At 54.8% G+C, this 16885-nt stretch overlaps 1 pseudogene; it reads left to right on the forward strand.

The window, feature by feature from the left end:
* Window positions 1–335: 335 nt before the first annotated feature.
* The window catches only part of LOC135877806 (voltage-dependent L-type calcium channel subunit alpha-1S-like), an 80241-nt pseudogene continuing 63691 nt past the window's right edge, over window positions 336–16885 (forward strand).

Genomic DNA, 16885 nt, shown 5'->3' on the forward strand with positions numbered 1-16885 from the left:
TGTGATTGGCCACACAATCAGTGACATTTAAAAAAAAAAAAAAATCAAACTCTGTTTTTCAATCTGTCTTTTGCCTTTCGAACTCTCCTCTGCTTGTGTGTGTGTGAGAGAGAGAGAGAGAGAGAGAGAGATAATGTCCGGTTGACAAGTCAACCTTTAATGAACACGTGCCTCTCTCTGGCTGCTTGAATGGAAGCTGCAAGTAGACAGACATACTTCAGGAGAATTCAAAAGGAGAAGATGCAGAAGATGTTGTATTTGGGCTAGTCCTCAGTACCAAGAGATTCATTTCAATATAATAGTCGTGCTTCTGGTAATGGTATCTCCTTATGAGGATGGAGCCCCTCAAAAGTATCCATTCCAAAATGGAGAGCTACCGTAGAGGGAAGGCATCCATGCTGGTTGGAAAAAGGGGAGGATGTATGGGAAGTTCTTGTACACAGGTATAACCCTAAGTACTCAGTGGAGAGCTCTGTCGTGTGACAAAGTTACAATATGATAGAAAAACCTAATTCACACACATTTAGAAATAGACTGAACAAGGCCTATAACATGGAGCCGGCAAATGAGCAATGAACAGCTGAGAAACACAAAGCATTCTCTCTGTGCAGCACGTTTTCCAACGATTTTTGAATAATGAGGTGAGCTGTAAAGATCTTGACACGTAAGAAGATCTTTACAACAACAAGCCCCTTTCAGAGCTTTCCTTAGCTCAGTGCAGTAGTTACAGTCATAATCCCTGAATATGATTTTTTTTAAAAAATAATCAATTCAGTCACATTCAAAGCATTTCAACCGTCTTCTGTTGTTGTATAATTTTGATAACTACATACATATGTACACGATCCAGTAATTACAATGAATAATTTGGTTTTTAATTAATAATTGTCCAAATAACTAAAAATAAATCATTTTTTATTTTAAATAGTCTTCTCTTTCACAGCCTCCCCATCCCCCCATCAGTTCAGGCCCCCCATCAGTCCCCAACCCCTCAATCCAGCCCCCGGAGCCTCACCTCTGCTCCTCCTAGGTTTCCTCACCCCCCTTTCCCAGGCCTGGGGGTTGTAGTGGGGTCCCCTCTCATCTCCCCTTTCCCAGGCTGGGGGGTTAGGGATGGCTCCCTCTGTCCCTTTCCAGGCCAGGTGCTGGAGGGGAAAAGAGCAGAGGTCCTGCCCTGTCCATGTTTTTCACAGGATGGGAGGAGGGAACGGAGCCAGTGCTGGCTCAGCCAGCTTCCAGCAGGACCAAACTTCGCAAGGGGGCTGTCGCTTCTTGCGTCAATGCCAGACAGGCTCCAGACCCCCCTGAAATCCGGTCACCCACTATAAAATCAGAAGCTGCACTTTGCTGCATGACTGCTGTGGGGGGTCCCAGGGCTGCTGGGTCGTTCCCCCTCACTAGGCATCGCTGGTCTGTTACCCACCTCACTCCTGGTTCCCTCCTGCCCTTTGTCTCTCATAGGAGAAGACAGAGTACGTCTTCCTGATCATCTTTACCATTGAAGCCACACTCAAGATCATCGCCTATGGGTTTCTACTTCACACGGATGCCTACCTCCGAAACGGCTGGAACGTGCTGGACTTCGCCATTGTCTCTTTAGGGTAAAGGAGAGCTGGTTTGGTGGGGTGGGCAGAAGGTTTCTTAGAAAATGTCCTGTTTGTTCTTGGGGCGGGTTGTGAGACCACGGTAGGGAGAGCGTGACCAGGCCCGACACCTGGAGTTGGAGCCAAAGCCCACTGAAGCCGGTGGGAGCGTTTCTAGTGACTCCCCTTGGCGGAGGCTCACTTGCCTTTTCCCACACGGCGCCCCTCTGCCTGAGACGACTCCCCTGAGCTCACCTGCACGCCCTCTCCACTTTTAAGTCCTCCTTCGAGACCTACAGGTTCTGCACACGGGCTGGCTTGAAATCAGAGCTGGGAGAATAACCGATCTTTCGATTCACTGGCCATGCCGAAAAACAGAAAAAAAGCCGCACTGAACCGGTCTGAGATGAGGTTATGGTTTAGCTGTGCTGGCAGGGGCTGTGGTGTGAACTTCCCCGGTCCGGCCTGTACAGGGTGAGATTGACTTTCCTTGCTTGGATTTTTTTTTTTTACTGTCTCCTTCCCCCCTTTCCCTCCCCCTTCATGTTCCTTCTCTCTCCCCCCTCCTCCCCTTTCCCCTCTCTTCCCTGTCCCACTCCCTTCCTCACCCGCTCTGGCAGGCTGGTCACAGTGGTTGTGGAGCAGATCAACGTGATGCAGGGCATACCGCCGTCGGGGAAGGGCGGCTTTGACATCAAAGCCCTGCGAGCCTTCCGCGTGCTGAGACCCCTGCGCCTGGTGTCAGGAGTGCCAAGTGGGTGAAAGCTGCCCGGATGGCAGGCGGCTCGCTGGCGGGAGGCTAGGGTCACGGCAGCTGCAGTAGGCTTCCCCTTTGCACGGGTCTGTGACCAGCCCCCAGCTGGGCCTCGGCGGAATTCCAACCGATCAGCAAAGTCTAGATCAGGGGTGGCCAACCTGAGCCTGAGAAGGAGCCAGTATTGACCAATGTACATTGCCAAAGAGACACAGTAATACGTCAGCAGCCCCCAATCAGCTCCCTCCCCCCCCCGCTCCCAGAGCCTCCCACCCTCCGACAGCCCCGCCGATCAGCACCTCCCCCTTCCTCCCTGCACCTCCCGATCAGCTGTTTTGTGGCGTGCAGGAGGCTCTGGAGGCAGGGCCGGCTCCAGGGTTTTGGCCGCCCCAAGCAGCCAAACAACAACAACAAAAAGCCGCGATCGCGATCTGCAGCGGTAATTTGGTGGGAGGTCCTTCGCTCCGAGCCGGAGTGAGGGACCGTCCGCCGAATAGCTGGACGTGCCGCCCCTCTCCGGAGTGGCCGCCCCAAGCACCTGCTTGACAAGCAGGTGCCTGGAGCCGGCCCTGTCTGGGGGGGAGGGGGAAGAGCGAGGGCACGGCAGGCTCAGGGGAGGGGGCAGGAAGGGGTGAAGTGGGGGCAGGGCCTATGGCAGAGCCAGGGGTTGAGCAGTGAGCACCCCCCGGCACATTGGAAAGTTGGCGCCTGTAGCTCCAGCCCCGGAGTCGGTGCCTATACAAGGAGCCGCATGTTAACTTCTGAAGAGCCGCATGTGGCTCCGGAGCCACAGGTTGGCCACCCCTGATCTAGATAGTCCCAGTGCTAGTGCCCCTCGCGGAGACATAACCCACCAAGACCCAGCATGCGCCAATCCCACCATAGCCTGTTGTGAAAGGAGCTGGTGGGGGTGACCCCAGTGTCTAGGAGCCAGATGCCCCCATCCTGAGACCATCTCCCAAGGAGATGAACTGCGGGGACTCAGCCTTCCCCGATCCCTCTGGGGCAGTGTGAGGGGGCCTGGAGCTGCTGCTGCCTGTAATGGGATTGAGAGATTTCAGTCACCAGGGCTTTCCTTCTCACACACACCCCTCCTGGGACATGTAGGGACACATGCTGGGGAGGAAGGATGGCCTAGTGGTTGACACCCGTGAGAGCTGGGCCCAGGTCCCTCCCTCTCTTCCCTGCCATGTGCTGCGGTGGCGAAGCGGTTCAATGTGTCTGTGAGACGCCGTGCTGCCAGTTAAGAGGGGAGGGGGTGTGACCTGTTACCCTTCTCTCTCTCTCTGTCGGCTGCAGGCCTGCAGGTGGTCCTGAACTCCATCATCAAGGCCATGGTGCCCCTGCTCCACATCGCCCTGCTGGTCCTCTTCATGATCATCATCTACGCCATCGTCGGGCAGGAGCTGTTCAAGGGAAAGTTGCACAAGACCTGCTACTACATCGGGACAGGTCTGGAACATGGGCGACCCTCCCACCAGCCGGGGGGCCATGCTATAACCCTCCCAGCCACACCATATAGCCATATAACCATATGACGTGGCTGGGAGGTGTATGCCATATCTGGGGGCGTTGTATGACTACATGGCATGGCGGGGAGGTGTATGGCATGGCGGGGAGGTGTATGGCATGGTTGGGGGCATTATAAGGCTATATGGCATGACTGAGAGGTGTATGGCATATCTGGGGGCGTTATATGGCTGTATGGCATAGCTGGGAAGTGTATGGCATGGTTGGGGGCATTATAAGGCTATATGGCATGATGGAGAGGTATATGGCATATCTGGGGGCGTTATATGGCTGTATGGCATGGCTGGGAGATGTATGGCATATCTGGGGGCATTATATGGCTATATGGTGTGGCTGGGAGGTGTATGGCATGGCTGGGGGCGTTATATGGCTATATGGCATGGCTGGGAGGGTTATGGCATGGCTGGGGGCATTATATGGCTATATGGCATGGCTGGGAGGGTTATGGCATGGCTGGGGGCGTTATATGGCTATATGGTGTGGCTAGGAAGTATATTGCACTGCACCAGAGCCCTCCTCTGGGTGGGGCTGGGGCCTAAGGCACAAGCAGCAGCAGGAGTGTAGTTGTCCTTCTCCTCTACTCAGCCTGACTTCTGTGCTTCGGTTTCACCCTCAGATATCATTGCCAAAGGGGAAATGGAGAAACCATCCCCGTGCACCACCACCGGCCACGGGTATCACTGCACCCTCAACGGCACTGAGTGCAGGAGTGGGTGGCCAGGGCCCAACAACGGCATCACCCATTTTGATAATTTTGGCTTCGCCATGCTGACCGTGTACCAGTGCATCACCATGGAGGGATGGACGGAAGTTCTCTACTGGGTAGGTGCAGGCCTGAGCCCGCTGGCTGCGAGGGAGGAGATGCCGGCACGCTCTTTGAACAAGAACATGGTACTAAGCGGGTTGGGCTGGCCAGGCTTCCCAAATGGTGGGAATCCTTCCGGGGCAGCGAGCCCCGCAGACTGCAGCTACTGGATGATGTATCCACTGAGCAATGAGCTCCCAGGGAGAAGGTGGCACCCGCCAGTGCAGCAGAGTGTTTGAACCCTGCCTAGCCAAGAGAGTCCCTGTCCAAGTACCGCTGAGACTCTCAAACGAACCCCACCCTTGCCTTAAAAGACAGGAGCCTGGTGGGAGCGAGTCCTCGGACGGCTCCTCAGCTCTGGAGCTCAGGTATAAGTGACCATAAACTTGCCCTCCAAGCCACGAAGAATGGTAGGGGAGGAAGGATGGTGTGACAGCTCAGGGACAGGCTGGGAATTGCAGAGCTGAGTTCCAGTCCCGCCTCTGCCTCTGGAAAGCGCTTGGTGTGTTACCCTTCTGGGCATCCTTTGTTCCCAGGAGTGTGGGCTGAGGGCAGCTTGAGACACAGGTTGCTGGGCCAGTGTCTGATATTGTATCTGGTGGCTTTTAATAATAACACCACCTAGCTCTTTTACAGTGCTTTTCACCATTAGATCTTAAAGCATTTCACCGTCGTTAACGCCCCCTGCCCCACACACACCCCGGGAGGCAGGCAGGACAGTGCTATTATCCCCATTGCATAGATGGGGAGCTGAGGCCCAGAGGCTAAGTGACTTGCTCAAGGTCACACGAGGAGTCTGTGGCAGAGTTGGGAGTTGGGTCTTCAAAGCCTTAAACTAGTGCCCTAACCACTGGGTTCCTGGGAGGAAGGCTGGTCAATGAGTAGGGACAAGTCTGAAACCTGGGAGACCCAGGTTCAATTCCCTGCTCTGCCACAGACTCCCATTGTGACCGTGGGCAGGTCTCTTAGTCGTTCGGTGTCTCAGTTCCCCATGTGTAAAGACTGTGAGGTGCTCAGCTACTCCAGTAATGGGCTTACCTGAGCCAGGTGGATTTGGTTCTCCCCCTGGATCTTCATCTGCCTCTGTCCTGCTCAGGTGAACGACGCCATCGGGAACGAGTGGCCCTGGATCTATTTCGTCAGCCTCATTCTGCTGGGCTCTTTCTTCGTTCTCAACCTGGTGCTGGGCGTGCTCAGTGGGTAAGGCGTGTGGGCTGCATGGTGCCGCTCTCCTTTCTCTCTGTCCCAGCAGGGGTCTGCCCCGAGGGAGGGGCCGGGCCCTTATTGAGTTTGGGGATATGAACAGAAAGTCTGAAGGGGTTTTTTAACCTTTTCCTTCCCTTTTCTTCTTCCCTTCTTCCTTGTTACCTTGGCTACCAAGGCTATCAAGCCTTGTCTTCCCTTTTCTCTTGGAGAGCTCTTTGGATGACTCAGGAATGTGGAGCAGGGGCGCTCTCAGCCCTTAATTGAAGGGACAGGATGGCAGAATTCTTAACACAGAGAGCTTTTCTCCCCAGCCTTAACAAAACCAGACAATGAACACATTGTAATTATTCAGTTGTATTGTGGTAGCACCTAGCAGCCCCCATCCTGGCCCAGGACCCCATGGTGCTAGGTGCTGTGCAAACACAGAACAAAAAGACAGTCCCTGCCCCAACAGCAGTTTTAAATAGTCCCTGTAAAATTCCCTTCCCTTCTCAGTTAACCAGGTGTCACTTCCTTGGTCCCTGCAGTGTCACAATCTTACTAGTCCTCGAGTCTTCCGGCATAGCCAAGACATGAATTAAAGCAAACTGGTAAAATACCACTGAAAACAAACCCACCCGTCCTTTCCAGGCCTGCTTTATCCCTCAGAAGGGAGCAAAAAAAGGCCAAGCCCGATGTTTTTCCCCCTTGACAGGTCACCTTTATTATGGAGAGTGTGGGAAAGTGGGCACAGCTGGCAATCTCTCTGCACCCTCCAGCTGTGTGAGCTTCCCCTTTAGCTCTGACACTCTGTTATGATTTCCTCAAGGCTTTCCAGTATTGGATACTCCTGTGTGCCTCAACAGCAGCAGTGGGGACAGCCATTAGTGCTCCTAATGTTAACCTGCCCTCTTTACAATCTAGCTGTAGTAGTTGGTTCTGTGGTGTCCTGTGGCAAGGAGTTCCACAGGATGATAAAAAAATGAGGAATAAGGAAGCATTTCCTGTTATTAGGTCTGTATTCCTCCCCCTCCCCCCGCAATTTTGTATTATATAACAAAGGTAAAAGGCAGGACTGATCCATTCTCAGTCTTCAGTTGAGTTAAAGGAGTAATTCCACCAGCTGGCAGCAGTAGTAGGCTCTTGTCCTCTCTGGGGACTAGCCACTAGAATAGGACGTGGCACACACTGGATGAGTGTGTCCCATGAGCAAGGTCTGGATTGAAGCTGCCCGCAGAGCCCCCTCTCCATTGGCCTCATGCCAACCATCTGGGTTTGTTCCAGGGAGTTCACCAAGGAGCGTGAGAAGGCCAAGTCATGGGGCACGTTCCAGAAGCTGCGGGAGAAGCAGCAGCTGGAGGAGGATCTGAAGGGCTACATGGACTGGATCACCCATGCCGAAGTCATGGACAGCCACCGGGCCAGGGGAGAAGGTACCATCCTCACCTGGGCAAAGCCAGGCAGGACACGCCCAGGCCTGGCTTCCCTCTCGCTTCTGGAGAATGGTTAAATCCTCCACCGGGGGGGGTGGGGGGGGAGGGGGGTGTCTGTGGGATGAGCGGGGTGGGAGGCCGGGGGAAGGTGTGCACTTGCTCCTAGTTTACTCATTGAGGGAGGCTGCCCCTCCCTTGACATTATCCAGGTTCAAGGATTAGAAGCTGCTTCAGACCCGCCAGAGATGAAGGGTTTTTGGAGAGGAAAGACAGTCTTATGGCATAGGACAGGCCAAGGCCTTGGGAAGCCCGTCGGCTGTTCCTGGCTCTGCCACTGACTTACTGGGTGACCTCGGGCAAGTCACTTCACCAATCCGTGCCTCCGTTTCCCCATGTGTAGTGGGATGTACTAACACTTGCCCATTTTGGGCTGAAATTAGTCACATTTGCTAAGGGCTTTCGAGAACCTGAAGTGGAAGTTGCTATAGAAGAGAGTTATTGGCCCCCTTCCCCATTACCTCCCTGGGATGCTGTGATGTGCTTGGATATAATCCCTTGGCTCTTTGTTTACTCTGTGGGGCATTTTACACAGCTGTGGAGCTATATGTAATGATCACAATTCTGAACGCCATCGCAGGTCCCCTGCGCACTCTTTAAGGGGCAGTGTCCTCTCCAGAGCATGCCACCGGTTACACTCCCGTGGTGTCTAGTATCGCTCCGTTTCTTCGCACATTACGATGCCAAAAAAAACCTCCTTCCCAAACTTGTTCTCTTGAGCGCGGACGTGTCTCTTGAGGAGGTTTCAGAGTAGCAGCATCCGAAGAAGTGGGTTGTAGCCCACGAAAGCTTATGCTCTAATAAATTTGTTAGTCTCTAAGGTGCCACAAGTACTCCTGTTATTTTTGAGGAGGTTTGTGTCTCTTAGGGAGTTATTAGATGGGAACCCTTCCTTTGCAGATGTGCTTCTCAGGGTATAGCTACGCTGCAATCACTTTCATCTAGCCAGCTCGGTCACCAGAGCGGGTGAAGCCGCAATAGCCCCGTGAGTGATTATGCACCGATTTCACCGCCCCAGTATCGGAGCTAGCGAGATTAAAGTTCGCTCGGGTGCATCTGCACAAGCTGCGATCACACCTCCGATTGCAGTGTGGACATACCCTTAGAGTTCCCCTTCCCTCCCTGGTGGGAATCCATTGCCAACATCCCCATGTGTCTGTTGAGGGGGTCCCCAGCTCACTGAAGATCTCTCTCTTTCATAGGGATGCTGCCATCAGAGGAAGGGGGTTCAGAGACCGAGAGCCTGTATGAAATTGAGGGCATGAACAAATGGATTCTCTTCTTGTGAGTACACACACACATACACACACACACACACACACACACAGAGTCTCTCTCTCTCCTGCCTGATCCTGACTCTCCTGCTGTTGGAATCAATCCTGTTGTAAGAGCCCCTATCGGAAGAGCTGGTAGTTTTGTTGGGGGGGGGAATACACCATGTTCAGTGCAGCCCACGCAAAGGTGGATTTTGCTATGTCCGGCTCTGGAAAAAGGCTAGTTCAGGTGGTATCCCGCCTCTTCTTTTGGGGGACCATGCGTCAAGCTCCTCTCCACTATCCCTCCTCCTACCCAGCACACCCCAGAGCTCCGGGAACTGCGTGAGTGGTGTCAGGAAATCCAAGGTCATTCCGACCGATGAACAGGTGAGGCCAGCGCACTCTTTAAGGGGCAGTGTCCTCTCCAGAGCATGCACAGGACCGGCCGCCATGCGGAGGGGAAGGCATCTCATGGATCTTGCGCTGGGCGAGCAGCCCGGACACCTGGGTTCTATTCCTTGGGCAAGTGCCTTAGTTTCACCATCTGTAAAATGGGGATAAATGAAGCACACTTCCCTAGGGCTTTGAAACAAGTTGTTCACTAACACACCAGCGTCTCCTTTGTTATCCTGTAAAAAGCAACAGAGGGTCCTGTGGCACCTTTAAGACTAACAGAAGTATTGGAGCATAAGCTTTCGTGGGTAAGAACCTCACTTCTTCAGATGCAAGTAATGGAAATCTCCAGAGGCAGGTATAAATCAGTATGGAGATAACGAGGTTAGTTCAGTCAGGGAGGGTGAGGTGCTCTGCTAGCAGTTGAGGTGTGAACACCAAGGGAGGAGAAACTGCTTCTGTAGTTGGATAGCCATTCACAGTCTTTGTTTAATCCTGATCTGATGGTGTCAAATTTGCAAATGAACTTGAGCTCAGCAGTTTCTCTTTGGAGTCTGGTCCTGAAGTTTTTTTGCTGTAAGATGGCTACCTTTACATCTGCTATTGTGTGGCCAGGGAGGTTGAAGTGTTCTCCTACAGGTTTTTGTATATTGCCATTCCTGATATCTGACTTGTGTCCATTTATCCTCTTGCGTAGTGACTGTCCAGTTTGGCCAATGTACATAGCAGAGGGGCATTGCTGGCACATGATGGCATATATAACATTGGTGGACGTGCAGGTGAATGAGCCGGTGATGTTGTAGCTGATCTGGTTAGGTCCTGTGATGGTGTTGCTGGTGTAGATATGTGGGCAGAGTTGGCATCGAGGTTTGTTGCATGGGTTGGTTCCTGAGTTAGAGTTGTTATGGTGCGGTGCGTGGTTGCTGGTGAGAATATGCTTAAGGTTGGCGGGTTGTCTGTGGGCGAGGACTGGCCTGCCTCCCAAGGTCTGTGAAAGTGAGGGATCATTGTCCAGGATGGGTTGTAGATCACTGATGATGCGTTGGAGAGGTTTAAGCTGAGGACTGTAGGTGATGGCCAGTGGAGTTCTGTTGGTTTCTTTTTTGGGCCTGTCTTGTAGCAGGAGGCTTCTGGGTACACGTCTGGCTCTGTTGATTTGTTTCTTTATTTCCTTGTGTGGGTATTGTAGTTTTGAGAATGCTTGGTGAAGATCTTGTAGGTGTTGGTCTCTGTCTGAGGGGTTGGAGCAGATGCGATTGTACCTCAGTGCTTGGCTGTAGACAATGGATCATGTGGTGTGTCCGGGGTGGAAGCTGGAGGCATGAAGGTAGGCATAGCGGTCGGTGGGTTTTCGGTATAGGGTGGTGTTAACGTGGCCATCGCTTATTTGTACGGTGGTGTCAAGGAAGTGGACCTCCCGTGTAGATTGGTTATCTTGGTGCATCCCCATTTGGCGTCGTGGTGATTGAGTGGGGACTTTGACCCCGTGCTGGTAATAGTTTGGGATGGAGGAAAGGTGGTAGAGAAGGGCAAAGCGGTATCCCTGCCTGCAGAACCCCTCTCCTATGCGTTTGCGTGGGTCCCTAGGAGCTGGTGGGCAGGGCGCTTTGCAATGACTCTGCCCTCTGGGGCTGGGTGCTGGGGGGGCAGGGAGCCCTGAAGTCACCCCTCTTGGCCCATCTCTCTAGCCGGCAGTGGAGGCGATGGAACCGCCTGTTCCGCAGGAAGTGCCGCGAGGTGGTGAAGTCCAAGTTTTTCTATTGGCTGGTGATCCTGCTCATCTCGCTGAACACCCTGTCAATCGCCTCCGAGCATCACTGGCAGCCCGAGTGGCTGACCCGTGTGCAAGGTGAGCAGGGTGGCCCGGGCCTGGGGAGCCGCTGCCGGTTCAGTGCATCCACGGGCGGGCGTGCGCACACGCCTGCCCACACGTGAACACCCACATAGATACCCACACATACCAACGCACATACGTGCATGCGCCTGCGCACCACACACACACGCAAAAGTGCACGCACACCCCCGTGCCTGTGTGCACATGTAGTTTCCTCCCGGTCTTGTGTTTCCCCTCCTGCACACAAACCCACCTCTTGCTGGGGTGGGGAAGGGAGCGTTCTGCTGCCGCTGCTCAGGGCTAGGAGCTGGGCAGGTAAGTGTGAGTCAGGCTCCTCTTCCTCCCTGCTGCGCTGCCCCAGGATCGTAGGTTGGGGGAGAGGGAGGCAGCAAGGGGTGTAGTGAGAGGGCGGAGGAGGATGTGGTCTCATGAGCAGCTGCTAGTGGCCATCGGGGGATCTGCCGCCTCAGTCCAGAGCGCTGACTGGCTGGGTTCGCTGCTTGCAGACAGCGCCAACCGGGTGCTGCTGGCGCTCTTTGCGGCCGAGATGCTGCTGAAGATGTACGCGCTGGGCCTGCGCCAGTACTTCATGTCCCTCTTCAACCGCTTCGACTGCTTCGTGGTGTGTGTCAGCATCCTGGAGATTATCCTGGTGGAGATCAACGTCATGTCACCCCTGGGCATCTCCGTCCTGCGGTGCATTCGCCTGCTGAGGATCTTCAAGATAACCAGGTGGGGGCACCTCTCCCCAGGGCCTGGGGTCAGGCAGTACGGGCAGGGGGGCTTGCACTGGGAGGCTGGGCTGTCCTTACCCCTTCTGAGGCCTCAGGCATGAGTACAACTATGAGCTGCCAGAGGCTGAGGAAGGGGAACTGGTGAGTTCTCTGGCCTCTGTGTGGCCAGGGTCAGGATACCTAGTGTCTGTTTACAACTCTGGGAGGGGAGTGGGGTCTAGTGGTTAGAGCACGGGCTTAGGAGTCAGGACTCCTGGGTTCTATCCCAGCCACCGGAGGGGGGTGGGGTCTAGTGGTTAGAGCAGGGAGGCTGGGAGTCAGGACTCCTGGGTTCTGTTCCCAGCTCTGGGAGGGGAGGGGGGTCTAGTGGATCAGAGCAGGGGAGGTGGGGGGCTGGGACACAGAACTCTGGGGCTGTAATCTGACACTGACTCACCGCTATCAGCCCGCAGCTGATCAGGCTGTCCTGTGAGTGGTGGGGCAAACCACACTCTGAGTAGTTACCTACGGCCCTGCTGGAAGGAGGTCGTGGAGAGTGCAGGGTCTGAGCCCTCCTGCCACGAGACAAACCAGCAGCTCAGCCTGTCCTTTGGGACCCAGCGAGGCTCCTCCCAGCTACCCGGAGCAGGAGCCCGCTCTGCCAGAGGGGTCCCGGAGACACAACAGAGCTGGGAGCTGAGAATGCCACAGGATTCATGAACCTCACTTCCCTAGGTTGGGATATTTGGTGGCAATAATGAAAATGGGGAGAAGCTGGGCATGGGGTTCACCTGGCTCCCCAGATCTATCTAGGTAGGTACTTATCTGCCCTCATCACCATAACATCAGAGCAACGGATTCCTCCTCACGCCCCCTGTGCGGCAGGGCAGCATCCTTATTCCTGTTTCATGCATGGGGAACGGAGGCACGGAGGGGCTAAGTGCCAGGCCCATGGTTGCACAAGACATCTGTGGCGAAGCCAGGAACTGAGTACTAGGATGTGTTTCCTAATGGAGAGCACACTTGAATGGGAATCAGGAGACCTGGCTTCTACTCCCAGCTCTGCCACTGGCCTGCTGGGGGACCTGGGGCAAGTCATGTCCCTGCCCAGTGCCTCAGTTTCCCCACTTGAGAGATGGGGACAAGGAACCTGGCCTCCTTTGCAAAGCACTTTGAGATCTACTGATGAAAAGCTCCACAGAAGAGCTAGGCATTATTCTTATCATCTCCTGTCTAACACCTGGTCCCAGGACCACACGGGAGACATTTGGCCAAGCGGAGATGAGATGATGGAGTGTCCCCCTCGAACTGAGCAGGGCATTCCCCTCATCACCCTGCCCCCCATTTCTGCTTGTGTGCCCCAGCGGCGCCCCTCGACGTAAGCAGCCTGTGTGCCTCTCCTTATGCTAGGTACTGGACCTCTCTGAGCAACCTGGTGGCATCCCTGCTAAACTCGGTCCGCTCCATCGCCTCCCTGCTCCTCCTCCTCTTCCTCTTCATCATCATCTTCTCCCTGCTGGGGATGCAGCTCTTCGGCGGGAAGTTCGACTTTGAAGACATGGAGGTGCGGCGCAGCACCTTCGATAACTTCCCCCAGGCGCTCATCAGTGTCTTCCAGGTACGGGGCATGGGGTGCAGCGGGCAGCAATCCCGCTGGTCTAACGCATAGAGGAGGGGCTGAAGTCAGGATACCTAGGTTCTTTTTTGGGCTCTGGGGGACAGTGTGACTTAGTGGTTAGAGCAGTAAACAAGAAGTCAGGACTCCTGGGTTCTGTTCTTTCTGGTCCAGTGGAATGGTTCTACCTGACCTGTTCTTTCACTCACCCCGTCTCCCAGATCCTGACCGGAGAAGACTGGAATTCAATCATGTACAATGGGATCATGGCTTATAAAGGGCCCTCCTTCCCCGGCGTGCTGGTATGCATTTACTTCATCATCCTCTTTGTCTGCGGGAACTGTATCCTCTTTCTAGTCAGTTGGAGAATAACAGCTGGGCGTTTTCTTGTCTTATCCAGCTCAGTCACATCTAGGTTCAAGTACACATTGGGGAAGGGCTATGGGGCTGGGTATGGTATGTTCAGACATCATATGGTGAAACAGGAGTGGGGGTTAAAAGGGATGAAAAAATCAGTTGGGTAGCTCTCTTGGTCTCATGGCTTTGGATCCCACCGCTAACACCAACAGAGATTCACTGGTGACAGCCAAGAGGCAGCTGTCATGGGTACACAGAGGGCTCGTTGCTGAACCTGGGGTTCTCCCCAGCTGCCTGCGTACATTGCTTAGTGTCACCACACAGGCTCTCGCTAAGCCTGGGCCATGGAAGGGACTCATTCCTTACATATGAGCATGCTCCCTAAGCTCCTTAGCCCCACCCCCTCTCAGATATCCTGCTCAGTGTCTTCCTGGCCATCGCTGTGGACAATCTGGCCGAGGCCGAGAGCCTGACGTCGGCCCAGAAAGCCAAAGCCGAGGAGAAGAAGCGGAGGAAAATGTCCAGGTCGGTGCTGCTCTCTGCTGCTTAAAAGCGGGAACCCCCAAGGGCCCAGGGCTTGCAAATCAATGTGGTCTTGGGCATCATCTCAGCAGCATTCATTGCATCTCTGCCATGGCCTCACTCCTCACCTCTCCTTTTCGGTTCCCCCGTCCAGAAGTTACCCAGAGAAATCTGAGGAGGAACAGCTCCTGCTGGCCAAGAAGCTGGACAGAAAGCCAAGGCTGAAGGAATCCCCACCACAGCCAAGGTCAGTGCCGCGACTCCTCTGAGCTCGTCTGAACAAATGTCTAGGGGAACTTTCCCCGGCAGTTGAGGAGTACGGTACCGAGCAGTAATGTCTTCCCATTATTTGTTCTGTCGTGCATGAAAGGTGGATGGCCATGGGGGGAGGGAGGGAGATTTCCCCAGGGCCCACGGAATGACTGGGGACAAAATCCTGAGCTTCAGCAGACGCATCTCCGGAGACTTGTAGCAAGACGTCCATTCTGTATGCCCTGTAGGCCCGGATCATTCCTCTGACGAGCGAGCCTGCTTTCCCTGCCCCCTCCCAAAACGCGTGATGGGGGAACGGGGAGTGGGACTCAGTGGGTACAGGCCCAGGATCAAAGGTCCTGTATCAAAGGACTGTCTCGGTGGACTTTCCACTCAAGATCTTTCTACACACACGTGTTCACAGACACACACACATGTAGGGCCCATCAGAGGCCCTTGTCCAACTGGCCAGTGATCCTGGCTCCCCTACCTCATGTTGTTTATTATTAATTATTTCTATTATGGTAGCGCCTAGGAGCAGTGGCAGATTAGCCACTGGGCCCAGGGCCCCAGCCAACTGGGGGCCCCCGGAAAAAATCTGCCGGCGGCAGCGAAAGCCTGGAGCTGCGGCCGCTGGGCGGGTGAGGCTGGAAAGCCCTCATGCACTGACCCTGTTCCGTGGCAGAAGTGTTGGGCAGGGGAAGCCCTTCCACAGCAGCCAGACCCTGGTCCCACAGAGAAGCACGGGGGTGGCGGGGGAAGCCTCAGCATCCAGACCCTGGGACTGAAGGAGCTCTCACACCCTGCTGTGGCCCCAGGGCCGTGGCACGGGACAGAGCTTCTTGGTCTTGGGGTGCAGTGGGGGGGGCAGAAAGGAGCAAAAGGGGTTGTGGGGCTGCAGTGGGGGGTCAGAATGAGGAGGACCCTGGGTGGAACAGGGGCGGGCCTCAGGGGAAGGGGCAGAAAGGGGTGGGGCCACAGGTGGGGCCACAGGTGGAAGGGGTGGGGAGGGGCCCCCCACTTGCTCTGGCCCAAGGCCCCAGGGAACCTTAATCCGCCTCTGCCTAGGAGCCTCCGTCGTGGGTCAGAGCCCCATTGTGCCAGGCATTGTACAAACACAGAACAAACAGATGGCTCCTGCCCCAATGGGAGATCGGGGGAGCTCTCCCTGCCTCTCGCCTGCAGCATTGTCCCGCTGGCCTGGGGAAGGCTGGCACGCAGAGCCCTGGCAGTGCCACGGGTGGTGTTTCCGGGATGCTCAGCTAGTCGCCTCTCTCTCTCCTCAGTTAAAAGTGGACGAGTTTGAATCAAACGTGAATGAGATCAAAGACCCCTACCCTTCTGCTGACTTCCCAGGTAAGGCTCTGGCTTGATCCTTGCCTCCAGCCGGAGAGATTGAGGGAGCGATGGAAAGGGTTGGGGTGGCTTGCAGAGAGAAATCCCATTGGAGGGCTCTGGTCCCAAGAGTGCAGCTCAGCTAGTGGCTTATTACGATGCAGAAAGCCACATGGTTTGTTTCCAGCAGACGCTGAGCTGGAATAAACTCTGTGCAGTTCTCTGCAGCACTTGGTCTGTGTATGAGGGTAGGGGCGTGATCAGGGAGTTCTACCTCTCTCTGGGGAGGATACCAGACTCTGCACATGCCTCTTCCATTGCTTGTGGGGTGTTACTTGCCTCACTGACGGGTGAGTCCTGCTGGCCACTAGGGAGCGCACTAGGAGACATAAGATGGGGGATCCCCCCCACACACTGAGAACAATGGGAGCTGGGTTTGGCCAGGAGGATTTGAAGTCAGGACGTCGGGGGATACCCCAGGGTTTTGTCCTATGGGTCTCTAATGGCAAGCAGCATCTTGCTCCACAGCGGGAGTGTGAGTACCCCCAGGGGCTGTGGGGTGCGAGGGGAGCCACAGCCCTTCATCTAACTGTGGTGGCCACAATCTCTCTGCCCAGCATAAAAGGAAACATGGCCAGATGTCAGGTTCCTGATCCCTGCATGGAGGGTCAGAGCTGTTCTGTTGACTCATCCTGCAGCTGGACCACGGGGGTCTCATCATCCCCAACTCCGGATGGTTAAGGAAACAATCCCTCATTGGCTGCCCAGGATGGGGAGGGGCCAAGTGATCCTTCTCTACCTCTAAGTTTCAGCTTCTGCTAAGTTTTTTTTTTTTTTTTTTGGCTGCTGCTAAGTGAATGACCCCAACATGTGAGCTCAAAGTGACTGACTATGTTTCCCTCCCTCTGGCTGCTCCACAGGTGACGATGAGGAAGATGAGCCCGAAATCCCCCGAGCCCTCGGCCACGCCCCCTGGCAGAGCTGCAGCTCAAGGAGAAAGCAGTACCCATGCCCGAAGCCAGTGCCTTCTTCATCTTCAGCCCAACCAACAAGTAGGTGCTGCTTCTCCTCCCATCTGTCAGAAACCCAGCAGTGATCAGTGAGGATAGAACCTGGAACCTCCCGACTGAGCTACAAAGTAACACCTTTAACTATAATGGGCTGTTACAGCCTCTGGAGCCAGCTGTGCCCACAAGCTGTCCCAGGGTAGAAGCATGCCGGGCATACAGAATGAGGGGTGCCACCCCCGAGACTCACGCAG

This window comes from Emys orbicularis, chromosome 4 (genome assembly GCF_028017835.1).
Source record: "Emys orbicularis isolate rEmyOrb1 chromosome 4, rEmyOrb1.hap1, whole genome shotgun sequence".
NCBI lineage: Eukaryota > Metazoa > Chordata > Testudines > Emydidae > Emys > Emys orbicularis.